At 37.6% G+C, this 18,303-nt stretch overlaps 1 protein-coding gene across 19 annotated transcripts in view; it reads left to right on the forward strand.

Annotated features, from left to right (window-relative positions):
- MCTP1 (multiple C2 and transmembrane domain containing 1) overlaps nucleotides 1–18,303 on the forward strand; it is a 535,749-nt gene that overhangs the window by 418,657 nt on the left and 98,789 nt on the right. The gene's annotated exons all lie outside the window — the stretch shown is intronic.

Genomic DNA, 18,303 nt, shown 5'->3' on the forward strand with positions numbered 1-18,303 from the left:
GGAATCTTTTCCCCACCTTTCCTATTTCCTTTCCCCCATGTCTCCTTTTATTCTCATCATATTGTGTCCATCTCTTCCCCTTAACTCACTAAGATGTGAAGCTGAAAAGACACGTGCATAGTGGTTATGTGTTCAGATTGTGGAGTCAGCCAGAAATCTGTCTCTACTGTGTGACCTTGGGCATTTTATTCAGCCTCTCTGAGCCTCACTTTTCTCCTCTGTAAATGGGGCTAGTAATATAAACTAATTCACAGTTGCTATAGGACTAAAAAGAAAATACAGTAAAACGTTGGTTTGTGAGCATAATTCATTATGGAAACATGTTTGTCATCCAAAGTACTTGTACATCAAAGCAATTTGCCCCATAAGAAATCATGGAAACGCAGTTGACTCGTTCCACAATCCAAAAATATTCATATAAAAATGATTACAATACTGTAATAGAATACAAAATAATAAAATACAAAATATAAAGAAAAATAAACAAATTAACTTGCACTTACCTTTGAAAACCTTCATGGCTTGTGTGAGGGAGACCAGAAAGAGGGTTATTGTGTAGGACGACTTTCACTATCATTAATGGAGTAACTGCTGTCTATTGGTTCAATGGAGTCGTCTTTTTGTGCAACTTCAGCAAGGAACCTAACGAATGACCTAGAATGAAGTAAAGCATTCCTAAGCTAACTCTTGTATGGAGAAGCAAAGGATTGTCCATAGATGCTTCAAAGTGACAAAAAATATACTAATGCCCGGTGCAGGCACCCTCCAACATTCTAAAAAATCACTGATTTCTGCCAAACACTGCAGCCTGAGATTCAGCATCCAAGGATGGGAGGTGATCACCTATAATCCTGCAGTGAGAGAGAGAGAGAGAGAGAGAGGGAGGGAAGAACCACTGGCTCAGTTGTGGTCATGTGACGTTCAGCCTCACATACTACTCATATTGCAAAACATTGCTTCCTTATCAAGTCAAAATTTATTAGAAATATTTGCCTGTCTTGAGGAAAACTCACAGAAGAAGTTACTCACAATCCAAGGTCTTACTATACATAAAATGCCATTTAGCATTTTAACTAAATTTCGCATTCTAACTATTAAGCGTTTAGTCAATGCCTAGTAAGTGCAGACTTTTTGTTTCAGTTTTAATATATCCTATCTCCTTCCAGAAAAATAATGGAAGTAGATGACAAGAATACATGCAGTAGGACAAGTAAATGTGTAAGTAAAGGAATCACACTGATGGCCAGCGACTGGGAGGGTAAATAAGATATTAAGGGTAAAGATGGCACATGAAGAGCTCAAGTACTAGACAAAGGAAGATCAAAACTTGGGATCTGGGCTTCCCAGAAAGTAGATGAAGGGAAACACTATCATGATTCATAATCTTCTTAATATTTTTATATTAAGCCTATTAGTTGCTCAGTGAAAGCCCAATTATATCCAGTATTAAGATCTCAGAAATGCTTACTCAAGAGCCTCCATAAAGTTGAACCAAATCTCCAGAGTTCAATACAATTCTGTGCTTCATAGAATTCTCTTCTAATTTCCCTCAGTAGAGGCTGCTGTAACACCAGAATGCAATTCAGTAAAAGCAGATCTAGCTTCACGGGGCATGAAATTCAGAGCCAGGCAGACTTTGGTTTGAATTGTGACTCTGCCATTTCCTCCTGGGTGGTCTTGAGCAAGTGATTTGATGGTGCTGAGGTTGTTTCTTCCCCTGGAAAACAGCTCTTGACCCTGACTTTGCACAATTATTTTAAAAATTATTGCCAGTGTATGAGAAGCGTCTCTGTGCTAGGCATGTGACCACAGATGATAACTATTATTTTGATGCGGCATAGCCATGGCGTTTATGTATGTTACTCGCAAATGGTTTGGCTAAATCCAAAAATAAAATTTAGAACATCTAAACGGGAATGCATGTCCTTCAGGCAACCTTCCATAAATACAATTTCTCATGACTGATTTTTGATAGGCACTGGGCAGCAAGCATTCAGCGTTATCCTCTTTTGACAAGTACTTGGAGTGCAAATATTCTGTTGCCAATTAGGGACAGACCATGCTTTAAGCCTCGGCTGAGATGGGAATATAGTTGACAACTCTTTTAAAAGTTGAGAAGCCTAACCAAAACATACGTCTGTAAAATGCCACCTCGCCTCCACATGGACATGGACTGAGAACGGGACAAGATTTTTCTCACAAACCTCAAAATCTGATGCCAAAGAGCATGACTGATTATTTTAGCCTGGAAAAATGTTAGAGAGTGCTGTGAAACACCCACTGCCTTAGGCATAAGCAAGGTCCCATTAGAACACTTATAGCATCGCTAACCTTACAACTTCCTGTGAGTCCTCCAACAAAACCTGCCACCCTAGGTGACAAAATCCTGTTCAGAGTGGTTAGCTTTGTAAGCAAATATAGTTTAACAGGGCATCTGCCAAAAATAATTATCTGGGCTTTAAGATGTTTAATCTTAACACTATTTTTTAATACTAATTAAATACTAGATTGTTTCTTAAGCTCTCACCTCTTTTGTGACAATAAAGCTATGCCATCACTACACTAGGAATGTACTCTTTTTCTCTCTTTTTTCTCTCTTCTATTCTTGCTCTGTGTACAGCTCAGTCCAAAGTGATAACAGGTCAATAAAGTATAATTTTTAAAGGAGATGCGGGCTGTTGCAAATGTAGGAAGAACACATCCCATATCATCTCAGTGGAATTCCTATCCTTCAAGACAGCTTGCCCACAAAACCCAACTCAAGATAACACATGGAAAAGGTTCTGTAGGATCATTAATGCCCGGAGACCTAGAGAACCTCATGCAAGTTTGTTCATCGTGAATTCTCATCCACTTTGAGAGGTCTCAGAATGAACTATTTGAAAGCATAGTGTTTGAGGCCAGTTCCCTAAAAGGTACAGTGGTCAGTGGTACAATGCTGTGCCAGGAACCCTCCTGCTCCTTAGATAAAATTTTGGCCTAAGAAAGTTGAACTGCAAACTATTAAGGGGAAATCTAGCTCATAATATCTAATAATATAAAAAGGTTGTTAACTCTAAAAAATAAACAATCACTACTATTTAGTGAGTTGGCCACATTAGACCTGTGCCCTACCCTTAGAGTTGACATAGGTAAACAAATGTGCAGGGCTAGAAATCACTGTTGAACAGATGTGAAGGCAGGGAATCTTCTCTGAAGATTTTATTTACCTCAGCTTCTGTGAACAATAGCACTGTGTGCCAAGAATGTTGCTGGAAGCCAATTGGAAACACAAGAAAGTAAACTTGGAATAATTATCTTGCTTTATCAACTGGGGTTGAGATCCCACTCCATTTACACCGCAGGAAATTATGTCCCCAAAATGATTCCTTGCCCTGAATTGTAAGGTCTAACAGACAGACTTAGTTCCTTCAATGTGGGTTACCTGAATTTACTAAGACAATGAGAAAAATTGAATTTGGGTGTTCAATTTCAAATTACATTTTGTCTGCTCATCCTACTTTCCTAATCAAACAATTGCCAGGAAAGTAAGCCCCACATTTTCCAGAACACAGAGGGATTAGAAACTGTTTTTAATTAACCAAGAGGCTATTGGGAAGGGAGAACAGAGACCTCCTTTCATTAAAGTGTCACCCACATAATTGCAATCTCTTCTCTTTCTTGACTGGAGGAGAAGAGGGGTGGTGGCATTATGGCTATGAGAATAACTGTGGCCCACAGCACCTCTTTTCTCCTCCAGGTCTAAGAATTACATTGAAGTGTTTGAACTGTCTTCTTTACCTTCTTTTATATGTGTATGTGTGGAAAGTCAAATTATACTTTCAGACATGTCTGGATCTGGGGATGCATGTGATTGAATCAGAACTCAGTTTCTTGCCATTTCTTGGCTTGGTTTTCATTTGTGCAAACATTGATCCCAAGCAAGATGTCCCTGAAGTGTCCATCAACACCCCCAGGTTTACAGTCTTGTAGCTTTTGGTCAGGAAAGAAGAGATTCTCTTTTTCAGTAGGTCCAAAGACTCAGTTGAGTCTCACTTGTTCTTTTTTTTTTTTTTAATGTTTATTTATTTTTGAGACAGAGAGAGACAGAGCATGAACGGGGGAGGGTCAGAGAGAGAGGGAGACACAGAATCTGAAACAGGCTCCAGGCTCTGAGCTGTCAGCACAGAGCCTGACGCAGGGCTCGAACTCATGGACCGCGAGATCGTGACCTGAGTCGAAGTCGGATGCTTAACCGACTGAGCCACCCAGGCGCCCCGAGTCTCACTTGTTCTGATTGGCCCACCGTTGTTCCCACTACTATGACCAGGAGCTGGTACTGCTGTCATTGACCGGGTCTAGCTCAAGTGTCCGTACATCTGCAGCCAGAGACAGGTTCTGCTCCACCAGAAACTGAATTGGTGGTGGTGGAGAATTTCCACAAGGAAGTTCAGAGTGCTGAGTAAAAAGACAAGGGATGTCAATTGTACATTGATGGTGAATGGGCCAATAGTTATTAATAAAGGCATTAATCATCATAGAGTTGAATCACTTATGAGAAGAGGAGCCCCCATACATAAATAATTAGCTGATTTTTGGTGGGGCATGGCACCGTCTTGCCCTGCCTCCCTCTATTCACCGTCTTGTGTTGCAGATCAAGTCGGACTCCTCCCACTTAGACCTTGCCTAAGATTGGAATGGAGATATGACAAAAGAATCAACAATGAAAGCAAAATCTCCCCAGAAAAGGGACTGTCACTGTCCTTTTTTAGGTAACCAGTTCATCAGGCACTAACACCCTTGTAATTGTCAAAAAAGATGGTGGAATTGAAAGGTTGTGATGTAACAAATTTCAACCACTTCTGTATGGTGGGCCAGACATATTTTAGCTGTGCCAAGGCATTGGGTGAGTCTTGAAGGTGAGAGAAGATAAGAGGTTTTCAGCAAGGTATGAGACTTCTCTGTCACAGGTCTTCAGTACTGGTTATCAAGTACATTCCTTACCTTTGACACCTGTTATCTTTAACACGGTCTTTAAAATGGATCTTAAAATGGGGAGGGAGAACTTCGTAGGGCAGATTAATAAAATGATGCAGTTAAGTCACATAATATAGAAATATTCTTTTACATTTCACAAGCTTTAAAAATATATCTTTTCATATGATCTGGAAAAGAGGCTACAAAAATTGTCTTAAAATCCTGTCAAACTTTACCATCTTGTTTCTGGAAATAAGATTGTGAAGTAGAGTTTAAAAATTGTGTCTATTGTACATGTAAGAAAATGCTTGCTTCACCCTCAACTCAATTTTCCTATCTGCAGTATGGGAATAAAAATAATTAATTATCAAGGCGAAAAAAAGTTAATTGGTCTCTTCGGGCATAGAACTGCTTATATATAATTACTCCTCCATGGTAATAATTTTACTTAATTAAAATTATTTAAAGATGACTTCATTTTCAGTTCCTATTGAGGTTTCAAAATAATAAAATTTCTTAAATGTATTAATAGTGTAATATTAATCCCATGTAAAATTATTTCCTAAGAAGTGAGATAAACTATATCATTAACAGCATTTAATGAACTTTCACGTTATAACGGGTATTTCCATTCTACAGTTGAGGGGGAAGGGTGCATAAATAATCACTTAATAGTTATGGATACACACTTCCCATGGGATGAATAAATAAAAGTATGGATATAGTTTATAAATATAAACTTATATACACACATCTTATGTTATATCCAGACATACACTTGGAAAATTTATTTATACATAAACTACTTTACTCTGAATACTAAACTATTGCAGCTGCTTTGGGGTTCTCATTATCCATAAAGTTTTTCAATAGAAAAAAAAAAAGCCTAAATTGTTATAAAGGAGAAATCTTAGAACACATTTATAGCCCATTTTAATCATTTCACTGTGTTCCTTTCTAGGTTCTGCCTATCTGTAGGCCAGTAACCCTTTATTTTGCATGGACTAGACATAAAAAAGAGAGAAACATAGCTATAAACAATCCAGAGGATTCCACGATATTTGATGAGATAGGTATTTTTTTTTTTTTTAGTGAGTATATTGCCCTCTCTTTGACACCAACCCAATCCTCTTGCTCTAATTTGCAATGAGGTACTCTTTTCTAGTTGCTATTTAGAAGCCATACACCTCTCTCTCCCTGCCTCCTCAAGATCAAGCCATGGCTAGGAAAGAGAAACATGTCTCACTGTCTTTATTACACTAGTAAACACTGAATCCAGAGTTGCCTCTGAGTCGATGTCTTTATTAGAGCAGGAAACGTGATGAACACTTCTAGACAGAAGTGTGGTCAAACACGTCTGAAAGGCAACTACATAAGTGAAGGAAAGGCAATGTTGCCACAACAGTGAACCTCTGAAAGGTGAGCTGGATTCTGCCCAGGGTCGTTCACTTAGAGGACAAAGCCACACCTGTCGCCTTGGGAGATAGAATCGCTCAGTGGCACTGACAGCAGAACAGGGAGCCAGTTTAGATTGCAGCAATGATAGATGGAGAAAATGGATGTAAAAACAATGGGAAATCTGCCAGGGCTCACCTGCTTTTCCATGCTTGATATAATTTAGTTAACTTACAAACACATGTATTAAGCTTCCCTGTGGAAATAAAAAAAAAAATTAAGAAAAGTATGCAGCGGTTTAGGAAGATAGAGGATTTTCCTAGACTTTTAGAAGTGCTCAAATAAAAACAGTTGGAAGCAGTTTTCAGATTTATTTCACTTTTCCTGCTGTGTTCAGCAGTTTTCATTTCTATTTTCTTGATGTAATATACCGAGAAAAACAAACCCAACCAACCAAAGGGAGCTGCTGACTATTGCTGACCAGAAAGATAAAACAAATGCCTCTTAACATTTTCCTGCCATTTTGGTGGATGGATGGGCAGGGGGAGAGGGAGGTGGTGAGAAGTTTTATTTCCTAATAGGTGGTACTGTAGGTAACTTGGCAGTAGAGATCAATGAGGAATCCACACGAAAACCTAAGACTCTAGGCCCACATTGAAAGAGCTTCCCAGCACAATTACAAAATAGAAAACACTGTCATATTGATGCAGCAGTCCTTTGTTCTGGGCAGGAAAGCTGCCAGTGCCTACTCTGTCCTCATTCTCCTGTACTAAGATTTGCTTCTGTTTTGCTTTATCCAACTTATTTTTTTCAGCCTGTTGCTCTTCACTATCCTTCCCCCCTTTTCTGTTTTTTTTCCACATCCTAAGTTTTCCTTAGAATCCCTTTTTCATTCTGTCAGCTTGCTCTTGTTCACAGGGTAAGGAATTCAACATTTTCTTTCCCCAAATTGATCATATTTCTCATGGGAATTTTTTTTTTTAATTTTTTAACGTTTATTTGTTTTTGAGACAGGGAGAGACAGCATGAACGGGGGAGGGTCAGAGAGAGAGGGAGACACAGAATCTGAACCAGGCTCCAGGCTCTGAGCTGTCAGCACAGAGCCCGACGTGGGGCTCGAACTCACGGACCGCGAGATGGTGACCTGAGCCAAAGTCGGCCGCTTAACCGACTGAGCCACCCAGGCGCCCCTCTCATGGGAATTTAGAACAATCAACATAATAGTCTCACCTTAGGGTGGTAGTATTTTATTATCATTTTCATTGCCTGCCTCTGGGACATTTCATTGCCAATTAACAGTGATTGATGTTGGTGTTTAACTATTTTAAAAGTCTTTGCAAAACTTCTCTGAACTCAAAGGAGCAAGAGCTGTCCAAAGAATCATAATGTAGGTAGTGTCACCAAGTAGCATTTTAAATATTTTGGGAGTAAAGATACATCTGAGATCTATGATCATTCATTGCCTTAGCCTAGGTTTTCTTAGTTCTTTGTTTCAGAATTTACCCTGCAGAAGTTATAATTTTTAATTTTACCCAACTGTACTAAAATGTAATTTATATACCATAAAACTCACCAACTTAAATATGTAATTCACTGATTTTTAGTACATTTACAGAGTTGTACAGCCATCATCCCAAAAAGATCCCTCATGCCAGTTATAATCACTCCCTGTTCCCACTTCCAGCCTGTAGCAGCCTCCAGTCTGTTTTCTATCTCTAGTGATTTGCTTTTTCTGGACATTTCACATAAATGGAATGGTGCAAAAGTAGTCTTGTACGTCTGACTTGTTTCATTTAGCATGATTCTGAGTCCATGACACAGGATGTGTCAGTAGTGTCTTTTTATTGTTGTAGTATTCCAATTTGTGGATATAGCACATTTCACTTTCCACTCACCAGGTGATAAACAATTGGGTTGTTTCCATTTGGGAGGTGTATTGTGAATAACGCTGCTATAAATAAGCATTCATGTACAAGGCTTTATGTGGGCGTATGTTTTCATTTCCTTTAGGTGATAACTAGAAGTGGAAGTGTTGATTCATATGTTAAGTTAAAGTTTGTTTACCTTATTTAGAAACTACCAGACTGTTTTCCAAAGTGATGACACCATCTTACATCCTCATCAGCATTTTAGGAGAGTTCCAGTTTCTCTATATCTTGACCATTCAGTACTCTTGGCCTTGATTATAACCATTCTAGTATGTATGAAGCAGTATTGCCTTGCAGTTTAATTTACATTTCCCTAGTGACTAATGATGTGGAGCATCTTTTCATATGTTTAGTAGCCATTCATGTGTTTTCTTTGGTAAAATGGCTGTTCAAATCTTTTGCTCATTTTTTCATTGGGTTTTTGTCTTTGTATTATTTTTAAGTGTTCTTTATATACACTGGATACAAGTCCTTTATCAGATACGTGATTTGCAATTATTTTTTCCCAGTATGTGGCTTGTCTTTTCATTTTCTTACTAGTGTCTTTTGAAGCATAAAAGTTTTTAACTTGAATGAGGTCTAATTTTTAAATACATATCTAGATCATGCTTTTGATATTTGCAAGTTCTTTGCCTAGCCTGGGATGCCTGGGTGGCTCAGTCGGTTGAGCATCTGACTTCAGCTCAGGTCATGATCTCACAGTCCTGAGTTTGAGCCCTGGGTCAGGCTCTATGTTGACAGCTCAGAGTCTGGAGCCTGCTTCAGATTCTGTGTCTCCCTAACCTCTCTGTCCCTCCCCCACTCACGCTCTGTTTCCCTCTCTCTCTCTCTCTTCTCAAAAATATATAAACAAAATACATTTTTTGATTCTTTGCCTAGCCTAAGGCCACAACTATTTTCTTCTATGCTTTCTTCTAGAAGTCTTATAGTTTCAGCTCTATGATCATTTTGTATTAAGTTTTGTATATGGTAATTTTATTATTTTCAAAGATAGATTCATTTATAGCATCCTGCTAATTTCCACAAAGATACTTAAAGATACCTTTAGGAAGGTTCTGAAGGCAAGTAGAAGTGGATAATTTTTTTTGGTATATATGACCTAATTCCAAACTTATCTTTTGTTTAAAAGCCACCTGGGTGGCTCAATCAGTTAAGCATCTGACTTTGGCTCAGGTCCTGATCTCACGGTTTGTGGTTTCAAGCCCCACTTAGGGCTCTATGCTGACAGCTCAGAGAGTGGAGCCTGCTTCAGATTCTGTGTCTGCCTCTCTCTCTGGCCTCCCCCCCACTCCTGTTCACTCACTCGCACTCGCTCACTCTCTTTCTCTCTCTCTCAAAAATAAACATTGAAATTTTTTTTAAATAAATAGATTTACTTTTGGAAAATAACCACCTATTAATAGCTCATATTTTTCTTTGAGAGGACATTAAATTCCAGAGAGTTCAAGAAGCCTCCTGAAGCTTGTGAATAATTTAAATATTGAGCAAGGTAGTCTTTGAGTCACTGTCCCAACAGTGAATATCCAAGTAAATTTTCCCCAAGAAACTGATGATCATCACATGGGAGTTTAACATCAGAGTTATCCCATCTGAAGCTGTGATCCTGCCTCCTTAATGTCCTCTTTTGTGAAAAAGAATGTAATATTTAATCAGGAAAATTGAAAATAATAACACACTGATAGAAGTCAGAAAACCTTGATTAAAAAAATACTTGAAGAAGTTTAAATGTTTGTTGAGAATCATACATCAGTACCATGTGGCTCAACAAAATGTGTCCACTCCCAACAGATTATTTTTAGAAACGAGGTTTTACAGACAATCAAATACAACAACAAAAACGCCTGAAAGATAATACATGTCAGCATATCCATGTCAATGAAGTGAAAGCTTTTCTGAAAATGAAATGGCCTTCTTTTAGAACTCTGGAATCCTAAACTACCAAACATTTCAGGAACTATTTTGGCTGAAAATGATATGAGAGATTTTTCTTTTTCATAATTTTTATTACAGTGGAAATGGTTTTTGTATTTCTAACAGTTTGACAAGAGCTAATTACAATGCGCTCATCTGCTTGGCGGACTAATTTGAGCCATCGGGCATCAACACCATAGACATGCAGCAGCATTGCAAATGATACGCATGCTTCCCTTGCTCCAAGAATTTGTACTTGCTATAAAAGAAAACAGATTTGGACAGCCCTGAAAAAGTTGGGTTTGGTTTGAAGAAAACATTTCAGAATTACATTAGAGCTGGCCTACAAGTGAACTAAAAATACCTGCTCATCTCAGTGGTCTTGGCCCAGGGCCTTTCCTTTTACTGTAAAAGTCAGGCTGTTGGAACAGTTGGAGTTCAGCTTGCTTGCTGTCTAAACTAGTGTTCTCTGATAACTTCTGTTACCATTGAAACACAAGCCCTGTTGCATTTAAGAGAATGTTTGGAGGTGTGGAAAATAGCCAAGAGAAATGTCTACTTAGTGTTCAAACCTCTAGGCTTCCCGTGCAGTAACTACACCACTTAGATCTGTTAAGAAACGGGAGAAAGACATTCATCAGTAAACATTACACAGCAAGGCTAAAAGATGGAATGGAGTAAAGAAGGCTGTTAAAATCAGCCCAAGATGATTATTTGAATTGCAAAGAGAAATGTTCAGACATAGCTAGAGCTGCTAAACATAACTCTTGAAGTTTTTCCAGAACAGAGGGATTGGGGGGAATGAGACCAGTGAAGGAGAAAATTAGAAAATTATAAGACAGAATAGGAGATGAAGTTTCAGAAGCTGGCAAGATAGCTGAAATATATGATATTATTAGGTCTTAAATATATTTATAAAGGTGAAAATTTTAAAACACGCTTTCTGACTTTGGCTCTGCAATTTTAAGATTGAAATGAAGGTATTAAATCTAGACAAAGAATAACCAACAATAACCACTATGTTGTATCATGAAGGATTAAAAGGATTAAAAAGAAAAATCAAAAATCAATAGCCTAGGCAAGATATTCATGGTAAGTTGAATAAGTCTGAGTGAGATAATTTGAGTGGAAATGAATCAGAATGGTACCCAACATCCCAAAATTTGGCAGGGTACAGCTCTCTGCATATCAGCTGCTGCATCAAAAAGCAGTCACCGTAATTGATCATCCACTTTTTTAAAGGCATTCCTATTCAGTGACATAGAATGGCGAGTATAAAGACTACAGTACTAATTTTTAAAGTAACTTGTATCACAGACTTTACTAACATGTGTTTGGCTGAGTATCCTATTTTCTGGCACAGTATATAGAACAGAGGGAGTTTCCCCCCATGAGCAACTGAAGTGCCAGCTGTTGCCCTAAATATTGTACCTGTTCATGATGGAGATAGCTTTAAAGCCAGATTTCAAGCTTAGGGAAAATTTTACATTCTGTACAACAGCAAACATTGGTATCAGATTTGTAAGTCTACTCACAGCATTTACACACACAAAGAAGGGAGTTGATCAAGAACTTACTTCAAAAATAGTAATGGTAACAGATTCATTTCTTTAAAAGTGTAAAAGATGACTATCTTCAATAAGCCTTAACAAACCTTTACAGTACTTCTAAAGCCTAGAAAAATACATAGAAACGGCACGTGCGTATGACAATACTCCCAGGTAATATTGTTCAGAAGATATATGGAAGTATATTTTAATAATGGCGTATTTTTATGACAATATCCCCAAATAATATTATTTAAACATTTAATCCAATAATTTTGTTAGTAATAGTTTAGGAATTAAAAGGAAGGGATATCAGAATGCTATACAATGACTTGAATATCACGAAAAAAAATATGCTTTTTTCATTAGCCCTGGAGGCATAAATAAAAAACAAAAACAAATTGAGAATCAACATTAAAATACTTTCTTTTTTTAAATGAAAGTATGGAATATTCTTTACCTATACTAGTCAGATAGTCATGGGTCCTTCCAGAACCAGTTGAAGCCTTGAGAAAAGAGACACTAGAGAAAGACAAGTTTCAATGAACTTAACAGCCTTAACACATTCTTACATGTTTCTTTATATAGTCTTTAGATATTTTTTAAAGCAGTTGTTCCTTGATATGTATTGATCTGTGTAATCTGCCAGAATGACTTTGCAGGCAGCCTGATTTCGAATGAGCAGAACTTCTATGAATAATAAAGCTATTGAAATGAAAAACTTGGGGCGGCTGGGTGACTCAGTCGGTTGAGCGTCCGACTTCGGCTCAGGTCATGATCTTGCAGTCTGTGAGTTCGAGCCCCGCGTCGGGCTCTGTGCTGACAGCTCGGAGCCTGGAGCCTGCTTCGGATTCTGTGTCTCCCTCTCTCTCTGCCCCTCCCCCGCTCATGCTCTGTCTCTTTCTCTGTCAAAAATAAAAAGAAAACATTTAAAAAAATGAAAAACTTAACTGTATTTGGTACTGTAGTAGGCATTAAAAACTACTGGGTAATGTACTAATTTCTAATGAAAGGGACCTCAGAGAATCAACATTCTCCAGGCATCTATAAGCATTTGTCACTTTCGTTCTACATCCCAACTTTTACTAACATTAGACGCACAACATTGCAGGGATTTCTTATCAGTTATTCATGTGTGGTTGACGTGATGCTCAAGTTGGACATACTCTGGGCTTTACATTTTGGAGTTGTCAGTGTTCTCAAAGCAAAGCCAGAGCCTTTCATCTCTGACTTTGATAAAAATGACATGAAATATCAGTACAAGTTGTAAGCTGAAACAGAGAAAAAAAATCTAAATAAATAAATAACTTTCCAAGCCTCCTGGCTGCCAGGTTATATTTATATAATATCTCCATCAAGGAAAGTAGTGTGCATTATGCTATGATTAGTTGATAGCACCATCTTTGAGGTTGTTTTTGGTCCATTTTGTTGTGGAGATTCTTCTGTAGCTGTTTCCGTGAGTCGTATGTAAGACATCTTCAAATGAGTTCTATCTAGTTGTCACATGTGCTTCTTTACTAGATGGAGTCAAGCTATGCTTTTCAAAAAGGCTTGGGTGTACTAAGATTGTGGACTTGAAGTTTCAAGAAGCAACTTCAAAAACCCAGTGCACAGTTTCACGAAGTAAAGAATTAGAACTTACTGATCTGTATTTATAAGTTGTCTAAGTAAATCTGAATAAACAAAGACTTTTCAACCTATCAACAAATAATGACCTAAGTTATAGTATATAATATGCATTCAATTCAAAGCTTTACCAACACGTTAACCAGTTTCTCTCTCTTTTTTTCCTACCCCTAACCATATATTCCTCCTGTCACCCGAAAGGGGATAGATGGTTCTCTTGACATATTTTTCCAAGTCACTATAAGGGATCATTTAGTAGAGTGCTTGAGTTTTTGTTCTAAACCCACAAAATACACACACATGCTCACACACACACACACACACACACACAGGCACAACAAAACACAACAAACCAACAGTCTTGGCAGTTTGGTATCTGGTTGAAACTACTCACAAAGAAAGCAGTAGAGGGAGCCATCTCAATTCTCATTCTAGCTGAGAGAAGGGAAGAGAAATCATTGTATATGAGCATCTGTATGAGGCTCATTTGAACATGATAATGCTCCTTGTACCATTGTGGCATGACCCCAGGAAATGGCACAAGTTGGAGCAATCCATCGGGTCTAAGGTTGTCACCATTTCCCTGCTGTTTATTTTAGAAAACAGTCCAAACAAAATAAAACCTCTCTTCAAAAGAGCAGCATCTCATACTTTAAAATCATCTTGGAAAAGTATCACTATGCTGGGAATTAATCGAATTCATTTTGCCTATCTTCTCTCCTCTTTTCATTGGAGGTGGAACAAAAGGCTTTAGTGGAACCAACCAGAAATAAAGACCTTATAGCAGGTGGTGATGCCATCTGGCTATTTAAATCAAGGCAAAACCACCCCCTTCCCAGAAGATGAAGTTCTGAAGACTGATGATGTGCAGAGTCTGACTTAATCCAAGGGAGGGTAAATAGGCAGAATGGGTTAACCTCCAGTTCTTTAGCCATATTTTTCAGAAATGCTAAATGTTAATAGATGGCGAGAAAGAAACTAGAGCAAACGCTAATGACTGAGTGCATGTTTTTCTATACTACTGCCTCACCCTAAGTCCTTCCGTCAGAATTCTTGCCATCATCTAGGAAACATATCTGCCCTTCTTCTGTATACATTTGTTTGTACGCCTACCATTTCTTCTTTGCTAAGTTGGGGATGGTCTGTTGTCTATGTGAAAGAACTGGCGATGTTTCTGAGAGGCGTGCCGGGAGCATTTGGGACAGGAAAATTTTTCACTGGGCAGGACTCTTCCACATAGTTCAGGGTGTTTCACGCCCCTAGCCTTACCCAGCAAATGCCAGTGTTTCCCTGCTCCCACCCCACAGTTGCAATGAAAAATATCCTCGCATATTTTCAAGTGCACCATGGGGGAGGGATGTGGCAGCACAGTACCCAAATTTTTGAAAGCTGATGCTTTCCCCTTCCTTCCTTCCTTTCTCTCCTTGAGCCTAAAAGGATTTAAAGAAGCATCTGATGAGACTAATTTGCCAAGAGTTCTTTCATTTGCTTCTTACTCTACTCTTGAATCATGTTTTTTTAATTCAAGAATTTTATAACCTTGTTGATGTCTTTTTCAAAAAGAAAAGCTGTTATTTTTAGGTGTCGCTCTACATTCCCTAGCTTTCTTCTTTAAGGCTAATCTTATTGGTAGAGTTTTTTATATAATGCTAAGCACCTTAGAGTTGTTTCTGTTGTTGTTTTCGTTTGTTTTAAAGCACTGCACTACCCACTTCCTCAACAGGCAAATGGTAGGTATTTATTACTTTTCTAATTTGAGGCCTCTCTCATATCAGAGATTATTACCATACCAGATGCTCTCTGTTAGGGTAAGCATATATGTACTTTTGATACATTTCCTCATCCTGTTTTTTTTTTTCTAAAATAGTTATTATTGAAGGATAAAACAAACAGGAAAACATCAGAGAGGGAACGCTGGGTAAAAAATGGGTTAATACTGTGAGGGCCTGGGTGTAAATGTGTTAAGTTTAAGAAAAAAAATGAATTGAAATTAGGGAGGAAAAGGATTTTCTAAAAGGGCCATGAAATAATTAATTGTTTTGTAGGAGAGGGCCTTTCCATGTAGGCAGAGAATTTTTTCCTCACTTCTTTCTGAAGAGACAGTCAAATAGAGAATCTCATCTCTTAATTAGAAAGAAAAATACTCATCAAACACATCTCATCACTGGAGAGCTAATGATCCACAGCTGTTAGTCTGAAAGGGCAGGCTTTTTTCCTGAACAGTAGGAAGTGTTAATCATTTTGGATGAGATTTCTTTTTAAAATATACTGTAGTTTGCAAAAGAATAGGATATTCAATATTCCAACTTAAATGATTTTTTTGAAGTGTGCTCCCCCAGGGGAACTGTCATGTGTTGCGCTGAATGATCATTGAATGCAGGCATCTTCCAGTGCACTTCAATGAGAGCATCAATTGATAGGATGATGTGAATGGCCTTGTCCTGCCTGGGACTCTCAAGACCCTAGGCTCAAAGAAAGAAAAATCCTGCATGTCTTACATCTCCTAAGAAATGGTGTTGCTCTAAAATCTTAGTATTTTGAATCATTCCCTCTACTTTATATAATTTGCCTTGTTTAAATATGAGCAAAAAGCCTGAGCCCACCTTCACTTAGCTTCTTAGTAAAAAGGGTTTTTGTTTGCTTGTTTAATCTTCATGTGAAAAAGGAAGGCTTTTGTTAATCTGAAAAAATGTAATTGGCTCATTCATTTTTCTAATCTCTGGCTTTATGGCCACCTTGCTAACCTCTTCTAAACATTTTGGATAGAAGAAGACCCCATTTAATAAAAAGCTTGTGAATAGCCAACTCTTGATTATTCAGAACCATGCAAGATAGTGAGAAAGGGGAAGAATGAAATTGGCTCCCCAAACCTCATTTGACCGTTAGTTTTTGACCTCTCTGCTGTGTGAAACCTTTAACCAGAACACCTAAGAAGTGGTGTTCCATTTCTTTGCACTAATACAAAAGTAGGTATCCCAGAGTAAGAGTAAGGAAAGAAATAAACATACAGGAAGTCTACAAATTAAATGATCAGTCAATAAATAATTGATAACTGTAGCCCATCAATATTCAATAAAATTCTTTACCTTAGAGGCAATGGAGCATTGGTGGAAAAACAGCACACTGGATTGAGAGTCAGAAGACCTGGCTCTGCCTCTCAGTAGCAGGTGTCCCTAGACAATTCTCAAATTTGAGCCTCAGTTTACCTATTTGCAAAATAACACAGTATCTTCTGCCTTCTCTGCCTACCTTTCAGGACTTTTTCCCTAAAGTTCTTTTTTGTAACGTGATACAAGACACGATTGATAATAAATTATATTATTTACCTTTCCATAAGTTATGGATTTTCAAAAAAAAAATTCTGAATATTTATGATTAAAATTTAGGTTACTTTTAAAGTCTGGCCCAAATTAAAAATAAACAAACAAAAAGAAAGCCTAGCCCAAATAGACACCAAGTAATTGCATTCTGTAATGTCGATGCTAATATCATAGGCAAGATAACATTGATTTAGATGAAAGGTATATGGATTTAAAAGTGAAAAAAATTAGGGACAGGAATTAACATTCACAAAACTGCTAGTTGAGAACAAGATTCTTTTATATCAAGGGGCATGAGATTGTTAAAAATGGTTAACATTTAAAAGCCTGATTGTTTTGAGTTTAGATTTCACACAATCTGCAATGTATGCTAGTGTCATTTACTAGAAATAATGAATTTATGTAAAGACTTGGATTTTTCTTGTTTTAACTATTAGCAAAATTTTAACTGCAAGCCCTCTGTTTAACACTTAAGATTTCCTTCCAGCAAATGCCTTTCAAACACAAATCCCTCTAAGAAACACTCCCCATCTGCTATAACTTCTCAAAGAGGAATTATTATTTTGGCCATTCTTGGAGGATTAGTCTATAAAGTCTTTGAATTTTGCAGAAACAATTTAAATAGGAAAAGCATTGAGTTGATAACACTTGCACTTACTGAATACTTTGTGATGAAGTGTTTTCTTATACTTTACGTGAGTTGTTCCCCACAGCCAACCTGTGAAATAGGCAGGTGTTACCATCTCCATTTTATAAATAATGGAATAAAATAGAAGAGAAAAACTGATTTGCTCAAGGTCCTGTGGTCAAATAGCAGAAATGGAACTAAAACCACTTCTTCAGTCTTCTAGTCCACACCATATTTATTATACACCATTGTCTCCTTGGAAAAAAGGATGTGTATCAGTTAGCTTTTGCTATATAACAAACCACTTCATAATTAGTAGCTTAAAACAACTACCATTTATTTAGTGATGATTTATGAGTGAGCAATTTGGACCAGGTTCAGTTTGGGTTTTGGAAGTATGGGTCAGGATAGATGCTAGGACTTTTATGGTTTGTATTTATATTCTGTGAATGTGTCAGAGATTTTTTTTTTAATCATTCCTTGATTTCTTTTTCCATCCCATTTTGGCCTGTTATGATATCTGACTTTTTTCTCTCCAATTTAGGAATAAGTGGAGTCAGGACCAAGGATAGATCCTGTATGGTCTTGGCTTTCCTGAGGTTTCCCAGCCATTTTTCTTGTACTGCCCTAGTAGGACACTGAGGACCTGGTCTTGAGTGTTACCTTGGCTTTCTGTAGGAAAAGAGGAGAGGATCAATCTCGGTGCAGATAGGCCCCAGGGAGAGGAAGCTTGAGTGTGGAAACAAGAAGCTAAAAGGCATTTTTCCTCCCTTGAGGCCTCTCTTAATTAGAGGATCCTCTCCAGCTAACAAGTATTATAATGATCACTAATATTATAGTGACTGGTTGTTTTTTTTTTCTTAGTGATTCCTAGCAATCTGAATCCAGAAACCATGTCATATCCTAATTTTGAGCACTATTACATAGCACATAGGAAATATTCAATAAGTACCTTTTATTGTTAATCTGTATTTATGTTCTTTTTGTCTTTG

This window comes from Neofelis nebulosa, chromosome 1 (assembly GCF_028018385.1).
Source record: "Neofelis nebulosa isolate mNeoNeb1 chromosome 1, mNeoNeb1.pri, whole genome shotgun sequence".
In the NCBI taxonomy this organism is placed as follows: domain Eukaryota; kingdom Metazoa; phylum Chordata; class Mammalia; order Carnivora; family Felidae; genus Neofelis; species Neofelis nebulosa.